The 21,393-nt window shown below is 43.1% G+C and overlaps 1 non-coding gene across 1 annotated transcript; it reads right to left on the bottom strand.

Annotated features, from left to right (window-relative positions):
- Window positions 1-720: 720 nt before the first annotated feature.
- On the bottom strand, window positions 721-883 carry LOC111752902 (U1 spliceosomal RNA). The gene has a single exon (XR_002787797.2). It is a non-coding gene; the product is annotated as a U1 spliceosomal RNA (small nuclear RNA).
- Window positions 884-21,393: the final 20,510 nt, after the last annotated feature.

The following is a 21,393-nucleotide window of genomic DNA, read 5'->3' as shown; positions in this document are numbered from 1 at the left end:
CTGGTCACAGCCACTCAGCTTAGAGGAGTTACCCCTGCCCCCACTCAGGGCCACCCTCTAGCAAAGAGCTGTGTTCTCTGTGGTGGGAACCTACCACAGACCTGGAGGAGAGAGAATCTTTCCACCGCATAATAATGCAAGAACCAGGGCTCATATCATATCTCACGATATGAGAAAAGGTTAAGATGAGGGTGCATAACCATTTCCCAGATAGGGCTAAAATCAATATTGGGAGAGCTGCTCCTGTATGTTTTCATCCGCCGGCTGGATTCCCATCCACCCCAGAAGGCTACATACTGGAATCTCATTTCTCACTACCACCCCTTACTGGCCCCTCCCTGCTCCACAGCCAAGAGTGCTTCTCCCACAAGAGTGTTCCTCCCAACCTGCTTCCCCACCTCCAGTAGCACCCTCGATGGCAGGCCCAATGCACAGCCAGAGTCAGTCTCTTAGCTGCAGGTGGGAACAGAGGGTCCTTAGCAAATGTGAGACTGGTGGATGAAGTTGCAGATTCTGGAGTGGCTCAGGGAGAGTAAAGAGTCTTTGAATAGACAGCAGAAGCACAGATGGGACTTCTGCCAAAGAAGTCGAAAATAAGAGTTAGAAGAGAGAGACATAGCGAAGAGTAGAGAATTGAGTTAGGGGTAAGAAAAAGGGATGAGACAGTGGCTTTACTGGGGGTGGCAGCCAAGGTTAGCAAAGTCTGTCTAAGTGGAAAATCAGGGCAACGCCCTAACGCAATTTCTACTACCAGGAATTACGCAGTTGAGTTTCCTGTGTGTGGGGAAATCACCGTGGTCAGCACAACCTGAGTGCAATGCATGAGCCTCACCCTGGGAAAACCACCTTTGTGATCATGGTATCTCCCCTGTTAGTTAAGTATGACGCATTTTTTATGGGCACAGTGCAGCCTCCTATGTTTGTACTGTACAATCAAGGTTACCACCCTCTTCTGGATCTAAGACCGGGAACAGGTAAATAGCCTTTCAGAATGCCTCCATCAATTTAAACATATGTAAATGAACCAGAATGGGCTAATCTTGCCTTCTACTAAGAGTTAAAAGGTAAGTAAGGGCAGAGCAAGATCAGGCCTCCTCATCCCCCAGCCTTCAGCTGCCAAGGTCAAATAGAAATCACAATGAGACACACCTGAAATGGCCTGGAGACATGTTTCCTACAGTAGCCAGAGACTTATATTCATATCAATGAATTAGTTAAACAGAAACTTTATGACTTCCAAAGCCAGTTGATAAAATTAGACTGGAAAAATATGAGAAATAGTAAAAGTTGAATGAAAATTTGGAATATTTAAAAGAAGCTTTATTTCAGTTAGTTATGTTTTGTGGTATACAGGCTTAAAATAATTTCTAGTCCTTTTAGGTAACTTATTAATGTTAAATTAATGGATATTCATCATAATTGAAGCTTATATACTTTTTGCTTTTTTATACCACAAGAGAAAGGATACATATATGTGTATATTTGAGTCAACTAATGAGTGAGTTCATTTTTGCCATTTTAAAGGGATATACTATAAGAGGTATGCAACAAAGAACGTTTAAGAGGTTTATTAAAAATAAGTTTATTTGATATGGTCAAAAGTTTTATCTGTCTGACTAAAGTTTAATAGTTTAATTTATGAGATTGTTAAGAGCTTTGTTGTTGAATAGCATATAAAGCAAAGAATTAGGTTTCTTGCTGTTAAAATAACAAAATTTTCTTTGATTACTGAGTTAAAGAGTTAGTCTCTTCTTTGTGTAATCTCCTGCAAAGACAAAGGTTCAGTCTGTCATTAGAATAAGATTCCTGAGTCAGAAACCAAGCCACATGGCTTTAGGGAAGGAAAAAAAAAAAAAAAAACTAAGGTTTTTATTTTAAGATCTTTGGTTAAATAACTAAAGTTTTGTTTCTTGGTAACTTATGATAAACTCCTGACAAGTTGAGAAGCCACAAAATTTTTATAAAGAAAAAGTGCCAAAAAGATTTATTTAACATGTTATAAATTACATAGAACGTGTTGTTAAAATCATGAGAAGTGCCTGATTCTTTCTCTCTGGGTTAAAATTTATGTGTAAGTATTTCCTCTTGTGTTTTTGCCTGATATTAGACAACAAACGCATAATATTACATCCTCTTAATTACTAACTTGGTTGCAAATTTATTTACTTATTTATTTAATCTAGCATCATTAAAGCCAATAGTTTGATTGGAGAATTAACAACATTTACTTACCTGTGAAGTTATTTTTATTACTATTCAGGTATTTACAGGCTTGATAATCCTGGCATGTTCTTGGTATCTCCTGACTGTATGGTGTCGTGTCTCAGGATTATTATGTGTTACATATGAAGTTCTTTAAAATATGGTTGATGGTCATTATTGGAAATATTTTTATCTAAAATTTTTTTTTAAACTGATTTTATTTGGCCTTTGTGTTGTGCTTGTAATTGATTTCTATCAGGTCTTTCACCATTAAGAATGATGTTTCTAAATTAATCATGACCATATTAAGTTTTGTTATCTGCCTGTGAGTTTTTACTTTGCTGATTTTCTGAAAACATTTGACCAAAATATCTCAACAAAAAAGATGGACTATATTGGACTTATGAAAGGGATTGCGACTAGACTCAATCAAGATTTCCAGAACTCTTATGCAGATGCTGGTGGGTTCACAGACTGCGGTTGACCTAGTATCACATGGAACAGAAGTTAACTACGTAAGACTGAGTAAATGAAATGATACTATGGGTTTTATGTGGGAATATTGCTGATGTTTTAAGGTCTTTCTGGAAATAAAAAAGTGCTTTAAGGTCCTAGTTTCTGGAGATATGAAACCATATTCTCCTAAATTATCTAACTAGTGGGTTTAGATATTGTAACTCTTGAATTCGAAGTTCCTGTTGACAAACTTAAAGTTATAAATATCATAACTGGAAAAGTGTCTGAAATTTGAGCTATGATTTTACAAATTAGACTAGCAATTAGATTTCCTATTAGTTCTTTCAAAGAATAGTTCGTGCCTTAATAGATAAATGTTGCTGTATTTATATTAATATCCAATCTGAAGTTTTGCACAATGTAATTGCTGCTGAAGCATATGAAAAGCAGTTATTGATGCTGTTTATGCATAAGCAAACACCTCATGAGATTTGTTTTCTTGGTTCAAAGACTGTAGAGTCATGGTTTCATTGATTACTTCAAACAATTGGCCTATTGTTAGTGTTTCTATCTTACCTCCTGATTTGCTGTATGGTGCCTGAGATCTTAAAAACCAGACAGTGCCCAATTCATCGAACATTTTTGATCAAAAGATTCTATAACGAAATCATGATCCTAAGGAGGGAACCATGAGAGAGTTGTATGTAATTCTCCTAGAATCCAGATTTCTGGCTTTCATGGAAGTTGGGCAACCTACACAGGCCATAACCTTTGGGTGTCCTTTTACGCCTAGAGCTTTGAGAAAAAAACTGTTTCCTGAAGCAACTTTGAGGCAAACAATTGTCCAGATAAACCAGCAAGACTATTTTCCTCTGGGCATTACGCGTTTCTTTCTTTTTTTTTTTTTTAAAGAATTCAGTCTATTTTGAGAAACTGACTCCAAAGATCAGTAAATAGAGTTATGTTGTTGTTTTTAGGTGCCCTCGAATCGATTCTGAATCATAGCAACCCTATGCACAACAGAACGAAACACTGCCCGGTCCTAAGCCACCCTTACAATCGTTGTTATGTTTGAGCTCATTTTTGCAGCCACTGTGTCAATCCACCTGGTTCAGGGTCTTCCTCTTTTCTGCTGACCCTGTACTCTGCCAAGGATGATGTCCTTCTCCAGAGACTGATCCCTCCTGACAACATGTCCAAAATATGTAAGATACAGTCTCTCCATCCTTGCCTCTAAGGAGCATTTTGGTTGTATTTCTTCTAAGACAGATTTGTTTGTTCTTTTGGCAGTCCATGGTATATTCAATATTCTCACCAACACCACAATTCAAAGGCGTCAATTCTTCTTCGGTCTTCCTTATTCATTGCCCAGCTTTCAAACGCATATGATGCAATTGAAAATACCATGGCTTGGGTCAGGCGCACCTTAGTCTTCAGGGTGACATCTTTGCTCTTCAACACTTTAAAGCAGTCCTTTGCAGCAGATTTACCCAATGTAATGAGTCTTTTAATTTCTTGACTGCTGCTTCCATGGCTGACAACTTCAATCTTTTCTCCGTTTATCATGATATTGCTCATTGGTCCAGTTGTGAGGATTTTTGTTTTCTTTATGTTGAGGTGCAATCCATACTGAAGGCTGCGGTCTTTGATCTTCGGTAGTAAGTGGTTTAAGTCCTCTTCACTTTCAGCAAGCTATGTTTAGAGTAAATCAGTAATCGGTTTAATCAGTCTTCCAGACAATGTTGTATAAAATACCTGTCTAATGTTTGTAATCAAACTCTCACCCTCTTGCTATACAGAAAATTAGGTAACTTAAAGAAATCAGGTTCTCAGACTGTTACTGGAATAAGGTTCTTGCCTCTCACTGATCAAGAATGAGCAGGTAAGGCATGCAGAGTTTTCCACACAAGCGAAGCTTTATTGAAGAGGCTTGCAAGCAGAGACAAGGAGGGCCTACAGCAATGCGTACCTTCATCGCACAGAACCAAAGACTTGCCTGAGTTTTTAAAAGTTCTAGGGTGGGAAAAGATTCATGTTTATTCATAGACACAGGTGGGGATATGTTAACTAAGGTGCGAGCACAGCAGCCTTCCAAGATGGCTCCTGTCCTGGAGGCCTCTGGGATTCATAGCAGGACTTATGGGGTGTCGTGCCTGAGCAGTCTCTCACTCCCCAGGTTCGATTCTTCAGCTGGGGCTCTGGCCCCTCACTGCCCCTGGTGGAAGGTCACACAGCAGTCACAGGTGGATGTTCTGCACATGTCCCTGGGCCTGGTTTTCTCCAGCTGCTTCTGAAAGGCAACTTTAAAGACATTTGTGGGCTATTTGTAGATACTCTGCCCCTTTGTTCTAGGGAGTGGCTTTGTTTCTGTGCCCTGGCCCATTTCTTGTTACTTTGCTTGCAGATTTGGGGGTCCCTCTATTCCTTGTCTTACTAAGTCTCTAGGTTCCACACTCAACCCCCTATTACCTCCCTGATGGTAAGTCTATTTCTCTTTTACTTGCTTCTCCTCTAACCACAGCAGTCTCTTCACTATTTCTCAAACAGGCACCCTCCTATCTCAGGGCCTTTGATCCCTGTCTTAAGAGGAGAGTGACCTCGTGGCTCAGACTCCATTTTGTCTTAGATTCCACTTCTGCTTCTAAGTAAGTGATCCATGACTGTTAATAATGGAACCAAGGAGGGGCAGCTTGCCCTCAGGGAGAACACTTAGTATGTTTTGGATGGATTAACTGCAAACCTCCAACAGGAGAAGCCCATCCAGTATTATCTTGCTAATCATGAATTGTCTAATGAAAACTTGGTTGTCACATATAAGTTTTTCTGTATTTTCTGTTTTCTCTAGACAAATTTTGTATGTTCCTTCTAGATATGTTTTTATGTCATATATCCATTTATGCTAGTTTAAGTGAGCCCTTTCCAACTGATATTGAATTAACGTGGACAATATCTTGTTTAGATTCCCGATAAATGTGTGAACAGTACACTTTGAAAACTTTAAGATTATCTTTAAATATTCATAGTAAATATTAGAAAGGTAATGTTAAATTTGTTACCCACTGTAAAACGAGAGTCAGAAAAAAGCCCATTGGTCTAACACTCAGGGTATGGTTGATAACTTAAATTCCTATTTATAGTATGTTTGAATTAGAGAAATCTTTACTAGAGGCACAACCTGGGTTCATGCGCCATTTTCAGTCTCAGACTTAAGCCAGTGCAAAGAAAAGTTAGGGAGTGTGTCAAAAGACTCTGAGAGGTTAAAGGATGAGTTCATGAAACACAGCTTAAATTTTAATTTGACCTGGGGAAATGTGATGGTCATCTTAACTTACTGTTGTAGTATGAATGAGAAGACTAAGATCCTGGCTAAGGCTAGAGAACAAGCAGACGATGCTAACTGCCCACAACCAACTCATGTTATTTTCAGACCAAGAGGAGAAGCAGTCCCTGATGCAAGCCAAATTGGGGTTACAATGGGGATGGTAAGGAAAGAGCCAGACATTTAGTTACATGTGTCACAGGTGGGATTCAGAAGTGTGTAGCCAAGCCTGTCAATTATGATAGGGTGAAAAAAAATTACCCAGACAGCAGAGGAGAACCCAGCAGTCTTCCTCACCAGGCTTTTAGGAACACTGACCCTGAGAACCCGGAAGGAAAGACTTTGCTAGCTATGACTCAGTCTGCAGCAGATATTAGAAGGAAGCTGCAAAATAGAGAGGCAGGACCCCAGACTCCACTCTCATGACTGGTTGAGAAAGTCTTTAAGGTCTTTGACAATGGGGACCTGGCAGCAGAGAATAAAATGAAGAAAAGGTCCAATTGTTGGCAGCAGCATTTCAGGGCCCACCTCCAAGTAACCCTACAGGATCCTGAAGACCAAGGCCTCCATGAGAATTTCCTCATTGGCCGGTGAGTATAGACCCTGACTGGTGTGGGTATTGCAGAAAAGAGAGGCCTTTGGAAGGCAGAGTGGCCTGAGCATCCTAAAACAGGGTGCCCAGTTGACTCCTCCCAGAGGACAGTCCAGGCAGGTTCACAGTGTCCCTCTTGGAGGAGAAGAGTGGCCTATTGACGAGGCCCAGAGATCCTCTCAACTCCCAGCCAGAAGACCATCGCTATTACTGCAGCAGAGCCTTGGGTTAGGAGGCTGAAATTTTGCTAGACATGAAAGCTGCCTTCTCCGTTTTAACCCAAAATCTAGGCCCACACTCCAGTCATGGCCGTACAGTCATTGGGGTTGATGGAAAGCCTAAGGTAAGGAACTTTACTTTTCCCCTGTCCTGTGAAGAGGGCCAGAGAATGTAAAGAAAAAAAACAGTATGAGATTGAAAAACAACAGAGGGGGAGGCCAAGATATTTGGTGGGCAATGTGTGAAGCACTCCCTGCAATTACTTGGCTTCTACCCTTTTTAGGCCCTCCTCCTAGATACCCCAGAGTTAAAGGTGTGCCAATAGAAGTAGTTAATGAGGTCTACTCTAATTATCTGGACCTCCAAGAAAAACTCCTAGAAAACCCAGAGGTTGAGTAGTATACGGATGTGAGCCGCTTTGTCGAACAAGGCATCCGTAAAGCAGGTTATGCAATTGTCAGCCAAACTGCTGTTATTGAGACAAGAGCTTCACCACCAGGAATATCAGCATAAAAAGCTGAGCTAACTGCCCTGGTGTGTGCCCTCCAGTTAAGAAAAGGCAAAATTTACAGACCTCATGCTTCACAACAGCTCAAAATTCCCCTATAAAATATAAAGAGTTAAACCTAGAACTGCTAGATGCAGTTCATGAGCCTAAAGATGAGCCTAAAGAGTTAGCAGTAATTCATTGCAAGGGACACCAGAAAAACAACTCCCTAGAAGCAGTCAGGAATCATAAGGCTGATTTGGCTGCTAAAGCTGCTGCAAAGATAGCAGAGACATCACAATTAATGGCCCTCATTTCTTCCAGCATCAGAGTAGGTAGCCAGGAGAGGATTGGCAAAAAAAAAAAAAAATTTTTTTTTTTTTTTACCCAGGGCATCAGTTAGAGCTTGCACCAGAAAAGGCCAGTACCAGTGACGCTCCTTGCCATGGGGGTAGCCACCGTAGTGTCTGGAGCCTTGACCGGGAGAATAGTCCTGTTTAAGCTTTTGGTAAAGTTCATATCTGCCGGATTACAGTTTCAGGCCAAGCTCCTAGTCATGGAAGGCTACCAATTGATTCCCCAAGAATGAGTCCCGATAGTGCGCACTAACTTACATTAGGTAGTGAGAGACTTCTACTCAGGCAAGAACAATGCCCCAGTCCAGCACGAAGAAATTACAGAAGCAGAGACCTCCATCCACATTCCCATAAAGATTTATGGGTTTGAAGTCTCTCGGGGGGAGTAAGACAGGGAACAGAAAAAAAAAAAGGGGGTCCCCAAATCTGCAAACAAAAACAGGAAATGGGCCAGGGCACAGAAACAAAGTCATTCCGTGGAACAGTGGGGCAGGGTATCAGAAAATAGCCTGCAAACTTCTTTAAAGTTGTCTTTCAGAAGCAGCTGGAGAAAACCAGCCCCAGGGACATGCGCAGAACATCCACCTGTGACTGCTGTGTGACTTCCAACCAGGGGCAGTGAGGGGCTGCAGCAACAGCCAGGGAACAGAACTCGGGGAGCAAAAGACTGAGCAGGTGCAATACCCCATAATAAGTCCTGTTACGAATCCCAGAGGCCTCCAGGACAGGAGCCATCTTAGAAAGCTGCTGTGCATGCACCATTGTTAACATATCCCCCCCCCCATGCCTATGAATAAACATGAATCTTTTCCCATCTAAGAACTTTTAAAAATCCAGGCAAGTCTTTTGTTCTCAGACGGGGGTATGCATTGCTTAGGCCCTCCTCTTGCCCGCTTGCAAGCCTCTTCAATAAAGCTTTCCGCGTGTGGAAAATTCTGCGTGCCTTACCTGTTCGTTCTTGACCAGTGAGAGGCAAGAACCTTATTCAATTCCGCCAACAGATCCACCCACCACCATTCTTGCAAATCGTTCTCTGTGAAAATATTAAAGCCCTAGCCCCAACTGGAACTCACAGCCTGGCCAACCACAGTGCTTTGAAGCCCAGACTCCGACCAGCTGCTGCTGCATTGTCTCATCGACATATTTACCAGGCTGCCTCCATGGGCTCAAGCAACTCCACCTCCTCGGCTGTTGCTTCCGTCTTGGACACAAGACAGATATGAACACTTCTTGGGAGTATTGAATGCAAAAGAGAAAACCTGTGATGTGCCTGGAAGAGTCCATGGGGATTAAAGATGATAGCAGTGGCGGAGTTGTGGGGCTTTGCTGTAGTACCATAATTTCAATACTCTGCTCTTTCTTTTCCCACTTACCTTCTGCTTAAGGCACTGATATCTGCTTTCATTGGTGGTAGCCAGCAGAATTGAAAAGTCAGATGATGCGAGAAAAAGAAAGTGAATGTATTTAAAGGGAACATTTAAAATATATATTTAGTACTCAGCTGAGGAGTGCATGGACCGGACAAAAGGATAGGGGCAGGGTAAGGTCCTGGCTGCTGTGGGATTCATTGGCTCTTCATACGTTCTGCAGAAAATCTTGAGTCTGGGTCTCAGTCTGGGAAAGACCTCTCAGGAGGCCCCACCTGCTCCTCGAAGACCAAATGATCTTATTTCCTTCTCCTGGAAGGCCCATCCAGGGATCTCCCTGGATCAGACTGTCAATTAGAATGGGGGCCAGAGCCATGTCATCTTTGCAGGAGCCTGGTGGAGTCTCCCTGGAGAAACTCAAATGGTTTTGTGGACTCCTTCTATCCTCCTCCTACCTTCTCCTGCTTCTCCCTCTTCCTCCTCCTATTCTTTTCTTTATTGACTTCTGAGGGTCTTTGAGTTCCTGACATATAACCACCCTGGGTTGTTAGGGGATGAAGAAGATGTAAAGAAGAGAGGCTAATGGGGAGAGGACCAGCAAAAGGGAATGAAATCTGAGTGTGGCGGTGGAAGGCCAGGGCTCTGAAGCCAGACCCTCCGGCAAATCACTAATCTTCTCTGGGTCTGAATATATTCATCTGTGCAGTGGTGATAACAATAAAACAAATAATGATAATAATAATAAAAGCATAAACCAGTTTCCATGGAGCCTGTTTCGACTCATGGTGACCCCATGTGGGTCAAAGTAGTATGGTACTCTATAGCATTTTCAATGGCTGATTTTTCAAAAGTAGATTGCTAGGCCTTTCTTCTACAGTGCCACCCAGGGACTCTGGTTATGATGACAGGAATAGAAATACATCCTTCTGGGTTATTATGAAGGTCAAAGCTGTTAAGGCATGGAAAGCACTTAGAACATTTCCTCGGAGAGCGCTGTAGGTATTTTTGTCATGGGTAAATTTCTACCTCCAAATGCCACAACTTACTGCCCCCACAAGCAGTCTCTGAAATGGATGGAGCAGTGTTCAATGGCTCCTATGAACTCTTCACCTCGATTGGTGTCAGCTGCAAGAACAGGATGCTAAATAGTGTATGGGCATATTGCACACTTCATTTGCCATGAAGTGAGTTCCCTCATCAGACACAATGCCGTGTGGAATACCATCACTGCTGATAACACACTGTGTAAGTCCACAGCTGGCAGTTGTGGCAGGAGCTTTGTACTCTGAAAAACCAAAACCCAAACCCACTGCTGTCTAGTCGATTCCGACTCATAGCGACCCTATAGGACTGAGCAGAAGCGCACTGTAGGGTTTCCAAGGAGCACCTGGCAGATTCAAACTGCAAACGTTTTGGATAGCAGCCATAGCATTTAACCACTACATCACCAGGCTTTGTACTCAGGGAAGGCAAATTCATAACCAGTGTAACTGCCTATTGCAGTAAGAAAGAAACACTGCCCCTTCCATCATGGAAGCGGTATAATCAACCCTTCACCAGGTTACTGACTGATCACTCTGGGAAATGTTGCTGTATCTGGGACTCAATGATGGTCTCTGCTGCTGGAAGACTGGGCACTCAGTAGTGACTGTAGCCAGGTCAGCCTTGGTCAGTGGAAGTCCATGTTGCTGAGCCCACGCATAATTTTCATCTCTGCCACCATGAGCATTCACATGGAACACAAATATCTTTTTTTTTTTGCCCATTCGGAGAGGTCTATCCACATACCTCTTCCCCAGATTCCCTTGTCACCAATTTCCAATCATGTACTTTCAAATCCATGACAATTCAAACAAATCATTGTATACAATTGCATGAATCTGTATACAATTGCATATCTATTCATTTCTTATTCCAAGCAATAATAACAACCAGGTGCACTACTCAAAGTTCTGCCCACTGGGAGGATTTCCCTTCATCATTGTCTTTCAGTGATGACCCAGTAAGGGGCTGTAGTGTTGCAGCTGTCCACTTTCAGGTGGTGCCTGCATATCACACAAGACCATCTGTAAACCAGGTCCAAGTTGCCTCTTCCTCAGTCAACTGATCATAGGGAACTTACCATGAGACATAGGTGTAGCCTGGGAGCAATCCTGTACAGGAATGAACATTGAGATGGGCACTACACACAGAAGGCACGCAATAAATTTTAAGTGTGGTAAAGGGGTTAGCTGAGAACATTTTGTAAGTTTGTAAGCATTTGTCAATCTGAAAGCATGTGTATTGTCTGTTTGTTTGTTTTCTTTAATAATAAGAGGGGGGCACCATAAAGTGAGTGGGATATTAAAGCTTGAATCCCCAGTGAAAATACACTAGGTTCTGATATTCTGGACCCCTGGTCACACAGTGGTTAAGAGTCCAACTGCTAACTAAAAGGTTGGCAGCTTGAATCCACCAGCTGCTCCTTGGAAACAAGGGCAGTTCAACTCTGTCCTATAGGGTCACTATGAGTCAGAGTCAACTGATGGCAACGGGTTTTGTTTTGGTTTTGGTCTTCTGACATTCTATGAGCCAGACTGAGCTCTGAGAGGATCCTGACATGGCCCCATTTTCTCTTCCAACCACATCACCTTGCTGACCTACAAACTGAGGAACCCCTATCCCCCTTTACTTCTCTACCTTGTAAAATGCAAGCCTCAAGTTGCAATACTGAAGGATTCTACAGGGAAAATATTAAAGGACACAGGAAGCATCAAAAGAAGATAAAAGGAATACACACAGTCACTGTACCAAACATTGATATTCAACCATTTCAGAAAGTAGCACATGATCGAGAACGAATGGTACCAAAGAAAGAGGTCCAAGCTGAAATGAAGGTATTGCCGAAAAACAAGCCTTCAGGAATTGACGGAATACCAATTGAGATGTCTCAACAAACAAATGCAGTACTGGAAGCTGTCACTCGTTTATACCAAGAAATCTGTTAGACAGCTACCTGGTCAACCAACTGGAGGAGATCCATATTTGTACCCATCCCAAAGAAAGGTGATTCAACTGAATGTAGAAATTATTGAACAATACCATTAATATCACAACCAAGTACAATTTTGCTGAAGATCATTCAAAATCAATTGCAGCACTACATCAACAGGTTAACTGCCAGAAATTCACGCCGGATTCAGAAGAGGACGTGGAATGAGGGATATCATTGCTGATGTCAGATGGACCTTGGTTGAAAGTAGAGAATACCAGAAAGATGTTTATCTGTGTTTTATTGACTATGCAAAAGCATTCAACTGTGTGGATCATACAATTTATGGATAACATTTCAAAGAATGAGAATTCCAGAACACTTAATTGTGCTCAAAAGGAACCTGTACTTAGACCAAGAGGCAGTTGATCGAACAGAACAAGGGAATAATGGGTGGTTTAAAGTCAAGAAAGGTGTACATAAGGGTTTTATCCTTTCACCATATTTATTCAATCTGTATGCTGAGCAAATAATCTGAATAGCTGGACAATACGAAGAGGAAAACGGCATCAGGATTGGAGGAAGATTCATTAACAACCTGGGATAAGCAGATGACACAACATTGCTCGCTGGGAGTGAAGAGGACTTGAAGCACTTACTGATGAAGAACAAAGACTACAGCCTTCAGTATGGATTAAACCTGAACATAAAGAAAACAAAAATCCTCGCAACTGGACCAGTAAGCAACATCATGATAAAGAGAGAAAAGACTGAAGTCAAGGTTTTCATTTTACTTGGCTCCACAATCAACACACATGGAAGCAGCAGTCAGGAAATCAAATGATGCATTGCATTGGGCAAATCTGCTGCAAAAGACCTCTTTAAGGTGTTAAAAAGGAAAAATGTCACTTTAAGGACTAAGGTGTGCCTGACCCAAGCCATGATGTTTTCATTCGTCTCATATGCAAGTGAAAGCTGAGCAACGAATAAGGAAGATTGAAGAAAAATTGACGCCTTTGAATTATGGTGTTGGCGAAGAATACTGAAAATACCACGGACTGCCAGAAGAACGAACAAATCTCTCTTGGAAGAAGTACAGCCAGAAAGGTCCTTAGAAACAAGCATGGCAAGAATTAGTCTCGTCTACTTTGGACGTGTTATCAGGAGGGAGACCCTGGAAAAGGACATCATGCTTGGTAAAGTTGAGGGTCCGAGAGAAAGAGGAAGACTCTCAATGAGAAGGATGAACACAGTGGCTGCAACAATGGGCTCAAGCATGACAATGATTCTGAGGATGGCGCAGCCCTGGGCAGTGTTTCATTCTGTTGTACATTGGGTCACTATGATTCAGAACCCACTTGATGGCACCTAACAACAGCAATTACCTTGAAAAGTGGCCACTAGTTTCCAGATGGTTGTGGAAGGGCCAAGCCTTTCTTTACCACCACCAGCAGCCAACTGCTGAGCCCTGTCTGTCAGACCCAGGAGATGGCACCATTTGTATTTGTGCCTGGGGATACTGAAATGACAGGTACCCAGGCAGGAGTTTTCCTGGATTGAAAATAACTCACTTGAGACTAGAAGGCTTTGGGTTGGCAGATGAGGCCACACCTATTCTTCAATTACTCTTATCCTTAATCCTCCAGCCTGTAAAGAAGTTTCTAGGGAGGCAAAAGGGGATGGGAGAGAAAGTTATTGATCTTTACCCACCGGCAGAGATAAAAGGGTAAAAGCGGAAGTAGAAACAGAGCCTCAAAACTTCTGAGAACCAGGAAAATAGAAGGTTGGACAACTATAGACAAAGAACAAACTTATGTGAAGTTTTCAGAGTTCTGGAACCTTTTAAGCTTGGTATTTGTATTTTTTTAATCATTTCTCCATCCATTAACTCATACATACATACATAAAAAAATACATCTAGTTTATTTCTACATGGTGAGTACTAGCACTGTAAAGCTTCAAACTCTTATCAGGAACTTAGGGGCCAGAAGTGTTTCAGCATAAGAACTTGTAGTTCATTAGGGAGGTAACACAATACACAATCCTTATATTACACATTTCTACAGTGGTGTCTGGGGCAATACTCCATAATCAAACATATTTATATTTCTACTATGAAATGAATATTCTCACGAAGTAGGCTAAGGAAATCAAATAGCCTCATGTCAGTTCAGGTGAGGGAGATATGGCCCTCCGGTCTATTCCACACCGCTATAGGATTCTTCTCTCTCCTTCCCTCCAAACGTCCTCAATTTTCATCAGGTTTGTTTATTTTTTTTTAAATGTTTTTCATATACTTTTACCCCTTAGTTTTCCTGATGACGCCTTTATCAGACTTTCATCATTGATGCCTGCATTCATGCAATCTCCTTCCAACTGCTTTCTCTGATTCTCCCATCTCCATTCTATCAAATGTCTCACCGATCTCGTTACCCAAAAGTCCTCAGCAATTTAGGACACTTTATAAACCTTTATGATAATGCATATTGTTATCAATACTAAAACATCTTAAACTAACAAACCTGTTTGCTGAAGGAATTGCCAAACAGAAAAATAGATCTTAGAGAAAGCAACAACAGATGCAAGAATCTTTTCATGTCACGCAATTTGTCCTAAAATGTCTTGTGAGGGACGCTCACTCAAAATCAACCGTTATATCATCAGATAGCTCGGGTGGTCAGAAAAGTACCTGTATTATGGCAATACCTGATGTCCTGTACTCCTCAGCGTCGTTCCTTATTCGGCTGCAGGAGTGTCATAAAACACTCCTGCTTCTTCTCCCAGAAGTCCTTCAGATATTTCAAGTTGGATGTTGTCTTAGAGATTTATATCAAGGAAATGGCTCATGGGGTTGCAGAGGCTGAAAGTCTCAAATCTGAGTTAGGTTGGTGGCTTCTCCTGCCTCACGTAGTCGCAGGGGCTGGTGACCGCAAGATCGGCAGGTCAGGAGCAGACCTCTGGCTCACAGGCTGTGGAGGCTGACGAATCCCAAGATTAGCAGGTAAGCTGCTAGCTCAGGTACCAGGAACTGGAACTGAGATGAGGAGCCAGCTTCAGGATGTAGAGTGAGCAAAGACCAGCAAGCTTTGCCAGAAAGTTTACATATAATGGATGTAGGTCATTCCCCCAAGGAAACTCCTTCTCAACTGATTGGCTTTATATAGCAGATTTCATCATGGAGGTGATTACATCATTACATAATTGCCAAACTACATCATAACTGCCAAACCACTGAGACTCATGGCCCAGCCAAGTTGACACACAACCTTAACCACCATAGATGTCATTCCACTATATGTTGCTGTCTTTTCTCTCCAGTCTTAAAATTCTCAGTATCTTCAGCTATCTCCAGTGTCTGACCCCTCACCATTCCAGCCCCATCTTCAATATGATCTGTAGTCAGTCAAACCCAAACCCCAAACCCATTGCCATCAACTCAATTCTGACCTGTAGCAACCCTATAGGACAGAGTAGAACTGGCCCCATAGGGTTTCCAAGGAGCAGCTGGTAGATTTGAACTGCTGATCTTTCGGTTAGCAGCCAAACACTTAACCACTGCACCACCAGGGCTCCATAGTCAGTCAATATCCCTATTAAAGTCTGGGGCCAAGGATATAACAATTCTTCAGCTGTCGGCTCATCCTATTATATGGATATTTTATTTAAAGTGTGAAATAAATATTTAATTGTTTAGGAGGCTCCATTTTCCTAACTCAATATGTTTTGATGTATTAGTTGTAGAAGGAGTACAAACTATTTTAGAGAAATTTTGATGGTTAAAACATTAATATATTGGTCCTTTGACAAGGTCAAGTAGTGAAGTGCATTTCTTTCCTTGATTATGCCTGGATAAATAAACTGGGGAAAGAAAACTGTGCATTTATGACTGCACCCTTTTATCCATCAACTCTTACCTCCTTTAATACAACCAGATACAAAGTGGGCCTTCCTACACCCAGTCTCCACACCCCGTCTGGTCCACTCCAATCCATTTGCCACACTGCATCCTAAGTGACTCTTCCACAGCCTATATCTGGACATACCTGCACCCTAATCCACTTACTGTCAGTACATTTCTTTAGGAAAATGTCTTAATACCTTTATTATCTGCACCCTGCTTCCCTCCATGCTTATCATCCAAATATCTCTTAAAAATTCTCAAATCCATTATCAGTGAACCACTTCACATGTCACGAACTCTCTCACTTCCAGGCACACACTTTCATCTTGCACCAGAGAGCCAAAGTGCATCCGAGAATAGAGCAAAGGTGAAGTTAATACTCGGCCAGTGGCCCGCAACCCATCAAGGCAGAGCTGGGAGAGTGCAGGGACAAAGCAAAAGAGGTTGGGCAAGGGGATGACAGCCTTTCAGGATCTATACACTATACATGGTGAGTTGTATTTATTAAAGCTGCCAATTACTTAAACCTCAGTTGGTGGTTTAGGCCTTTATACTTTTCTGAGAAGGGTTATTTTGGGGTAGAGGTAAGTGTGTATAAATGTTGCTATAGCTATATATATACTTAACTGATGTGAACATGGGATATTAAATCTGCCTGTCCTTAGCTCGAGACCCAGATTTGGATTTAGATTAGTTTTCTCTCAGGGAAATCAAACTATTCTGCAACCACACTCTGGGTGGGAGGAAAGCCAAGTGCGACCCTCAGGAAATACTTGTTGCACTGCTTGTCATGGACGCTGTCTTAGTTACCTAGTGCAGCTATAATAGAAATACCACAAGTGGATGGCTTCAACAAAGAGAAGTTTATTTCCTCACAGTAAGGTAGGCTGAAAGTCCAAATTCAGGGCATCGACTCCAGGGGAAGGCTTTCTTTCTTTGTTGGCTCTGGAGGAAGGTCCTTGTCCTCAGTCTTCCCCTGGTCTAGGAGCTTCTCAGGCTCAGGGACCCCACGTCCAAAGGATGCTCTCTGCTCCAGATGCTGCTTTCTTGGTGGTATGAGGCTCCCCTGTCTCTCTGCTCGCATCTTTTCTAACTCAAAAGATTGCCTCAAGACACAGTCCATTCTTGAAAGCAAGTCCTGCCTCACTAACACAACTGCTGACCATCTTCCCTCATTTACATCATAGAGGCAGGATTTACAACATATAGGAAAATCACACAATACAGAGAATCATGGTCCAGCCCAATTGATACACACATTTTGGGGGGACATAATTCAAACCATGACAGACAATTACTCAGTTTCAGTGTCAGCCTGTGGAGAAGAGTAAGTCAATAGCAGAGAAGAGAACTTTAAGGAATTTCCTGATCTAAAATCTTACATAAAGTCAGCAATGTCCTATAATCCCACTCCATCCCAGAAGCCAACGACAATTTTGGTCATCTCTGACTTGGAACAGAGAAAAGTAGTTTGGTTCACAGTGTATTGTCAGGTTGCACAGTAATGGCAATCCTCTCCTATTTCTTGAGAATTGAAGATGGAGCTATCACCCTTCTCCATCCCCCCCTTCGTTTTTCCTTCATAGTGAACCCCCTGAGACTTCCCCTACTCCGCTGCACTTTCCAACCCCTCCCAGCCAGCCAAGCCTCGGTTTCTAACTGCAGTTTGGCCAGACCATGCCAAGGGCTGTAATCCCAGTTTGAATTTGGCGCTGGGATCCCGAGCATGTGCAAACCAAGATCTTGGCACATGTGAAGGATCTGAAGAGCCGTGGCCTAAACTAGAGCCCAGAACTGAACTTCATCAGAGAGGAAGATGTTCTTTGGCAGTCAGCTGCCTCCAACCCCATTTGTAAAGTGAAAGTTCCCTTCCTTTACAAAAGACTTAGTACCTGGGTCTCCAAATATGGACATGGGAGGGATCGGAGTCCCCTGGGAACTGGAGGGCATAGAAGCTTCAAGCTCCCCTGAAGCTGGAAGCACATTGTCTTTTGGCTGCTAGGCCCCCGCGTTGCTCCTTGTTTGCACAAATAAATTTCCACTTTCTTTTCCCCTTGCAACTGGTGGTGTGGCAGCCATCTTATTTCAATGGGCTAATAGGACAGGACGAAAACCCTCATTCAGTTACAATAGGGGGCTGAGTGAGGCAATAAAATGACTCATACAAGTCTTCGGTTTCTGACAGGTCGAGAACAGGGGCCTCTCACCTGTGAGATGAACATGATAACCACTATGGTATGGAAATCAGGTGGCTAACGGCCACCTCAATGATTATGGCTTCTAATATGCAAACTTCAGCTGTATTTTGAAATCTGACTGCTAGCAGTCAAGTGCCAGGGAAAAGCCTTGGAAGACACCAAAGGAACCCTTTAGACAAGTGGGACTATGGCTCTGGATAGGCCTGGTTTGGTTTTGGCACCTACCCTGGAAACAAGGCCCCTGGTGCCCCACACCAGGGCTTGGGGATCCTGCATCTCACACAGGGTTTCCATTTCCAGAGCTAAGCGGAAGCTGCAAGAGTTTGTAGGTTATGGGAGTCCAGCCTGGGCACTCCCCCCACCCAGAAGCTGCGGGTGTTGCCCCTCTGGGCCTATGGACCAGGGGTTGGGTGGTTCTTTTCATGGTGCAAGTGATCAGTGCTCTTGGCTCCAGACAAATGATCTGTGTTTCCAGTCCATCAAGGAACCGTAGGATCTTCCTTCCTCCCCCTCCCCTGCATTGGGCCTGACCTGCGCTCTTTCCTTTCAAGCCCTTTCACTCTGGCGCCTCTCCATTGTCCTCCCTGGCAGAGAGATTTCTCCATGGGAGGGAGGCACCTCTGGATCCTGCCACTGTTGCTTGTTCTTTTCAGCTCAATTGAAGTCTAAATACTTTAACCATGCCTTCATGTTTTAGGCATACCTTAGCATCTGGCTGTTTGGAACTACTGAACAACCAACACAGGCCAAGCCAGCCTCAGAGGCCTGCACTGAATTCATTTGAACATCAGGTCTCAAGGCCGAGTATAAATCCCAGGACCCAGGGGTGGCTCACGCAGATTTCACTATCAACTGAATTCTCTCTCCTCGCTCTTGAGATTCTTTTTGAAAGGCAGTTGTATTTCAATAACTGAAACTCATTTTTATTTGCCTTTTTTTAACCTTGCTGCTCAACAGGTCATGGAGCACAAATTTTAGCCCAGGACAAAGAGGGAAAGGTGGTTTGCATAGAGCAGTAGTGTCTGGACAGGTTTTCAACTTTGCTTCACAGCAACCGCCAATAGGCAAAGAGTTTCTTTGGTGAAAGACTTTAATGTTATTCTCCCTAGGATTTCCTTTAGAAATGAAGTTGAAGAGAATGTGCCCTTTCCTCCCGAAGTTTCATTCTTAGTGAAGTGCTTACCCCAATGCCACCAAGTCCAAAGTTCAAGTGCTCCCACTCTGGGGAAGGAATGGACTTGTCTGCTAACTGGAAACCAGGATGCAGTGCTCAGTCTTGTTCTTGGCTCAAATTGGAGAAAGGTGTTTGACTGGACTGCATTACCCTCACCAAGACTAGAAGACCCAGTTTCAGAAAAGGTAGGCTGTAAGATAATGTTCAAAAAAAAAAAATTGCTTAACAAGGTTAACATTGTTAACTGTTTAGTTAACAGCTGATTGCTTAACCACTGCACTACCAGGGCTCCTTAGTTGGCTGATCCCTAAAATGAAAGGCGTTCGTGTTGAACTGGAAGTAACCAGTTAATGGATAATGGGCTCAGTCTCTTGAGAGAACAGGAGAAGAGGGCAAAACTGTGGCTCTTCTTGATAAAAATGCTTTTGTGCAAGGTGCCCCCGGCCTTGAAAACAAGCGGAACTATTTTCACAAAATGCTTGCAGGCCGGCTGCCTCCAGCATCAACTCAAGTATGACTTTTACTGTTTCTCTAAACTCTTACGTATAAAAAGCCCTCCTTAGCTTCTGTACTTTGTAGCATTTCATACTTTGGCTTTGTGCTCCCCAATTCAAGTTGTACTATTCCTCAACAAAATTCATTTCTTGTCTACTTTTAACAGTGTAAGAATTTTATTCTTTGAAACTCCTAAAAGGTAACTTTAGATCACAAAATTTCGTTAGATCCCTCCGCCCTTTTCTTCCCTCCATGTTCTATTTCCCTGCTCCCACACCCATTCAGAAGAGATGATTCATCGCCTTTCTGTAGCCTCAGGACCATTTGGCGTCCCTCCTGGACAGGACAAAGGGGACAGTTGCCCTTTCCTAGAGGCTGGGAGGGCAGCCAGCTCCCGGCTAACCACACACTCACCACCTGAGCCCCCTGCACATCGCACACCTGCACCCTGATGGATTCAGAAACAGGAGGGAAAAAAAAGTGCCTCCCGCAGCTTCTCTGCAGGCTGAACTGAAAGGGTGTGGGGTTCCTGACCCAGCGAGATCAGCTACGCTGAGAGGTTTCAGAAATATCTCTGGGCCTGGAGGACAATCCAGGGAGAAGTTAATTTTGAGGGGCATAGTCAAAGAAAAGGGACAAAGCCCAACTCAATGATCCCTGGATTTAGGGTCTAGAACTCTAAGGTCTGAGGGGGTGAGGATGGGAAGTTAAATTGAACTCCCAGTCTTTATCAGGAGAGTCTTTTGCTCAAATTCCGAGACAGGAAAGAGAGGATTGTGTAAACCAACGTCCACACTTCACTGACAAGTCCTGAATTAGTCACTAACTAGATGTGAAGTCGGAGGAAAAGACTGGCATCAAGAAGAACTCTTAAGTTTTTGCTCTGAGCATTTGAAGGATGGAGTTGCCGTCAACTAATCTGGAAAAACTGTAAATGCAGAATATTTTAGGCGGGAGCATCGTAGTTCAGTTCGCAGCCCGATGCCTTGCTTGAAAAAGATTTCCACCCAGGTATAGGGTCGCTAGGAGTCGGAATCGACTTGACGCACTGGGTTTGGTTTGGTTTTGGTTTCATCTATGTTTTTGCATATGAGTCTTTTTTCCTTTTTCTTTAGATCACGGGAGAGGGGTCAGTGCTAGGCCCAGTCTCACCCTAGGCATCTTCCCTCCTACATCCTCCCATAACCTCGTCCTCTGCCCTGGATCGGGTCACCATCTCTGCACGCGCTGCTGCTTCCGCCTAGCAAAGGCGTATCTCTAGAGAGGTCAGTTCTAAGCTGTACCCGGGACGAACCCCCTTGTTCTGCGACTTGCAGACATGGCAGGCCTCGCAGGAGTACCACTGGTCTGACACCACTCGGTGCATTGCAGGCTGGCTCGCCCTTTGAAGAAATAGCAAGGAAGTGGCTTTCAGAATGATACCCAGATGGGAAGACGGCACCTGCAAGGGTAGGAGGACGGGAGCTTTCCAGAGCTGCGTGCCAAAGAGCCTACTGCCTGAGGGTAGAAGAAAAGGAATCATAGTGCAGTGGTATAGTGGTGAGTATTCGGCACTTTCATCGATATAACCTGAGTTTGATTCCTGGTAAGGGAGGCATTTTGTAACAGTAAGAATTTTCTTTAGCCTCGGAGCCATGATGCGAAGCAAAAGATTGA

Source organism: Loxodonta africana, chromosome 3, assembly GCF_030014295.1.
Source record: "Loxodonta africana isolate mLoxAfr1 chromosome 3, mLoxAfr1.hap2, whole genome shotgun sequence".
In the NCBI taxonomy this organism is placed as follows: Eukaryota; Metazoa; Chordata; class Mammalia; order Proboscidea; family Elephantidae; genus Loxodonta; species Loxodonta africana.
This window is presented reverse-complemented; position numbering and strand designations above follow the sequence as displayed.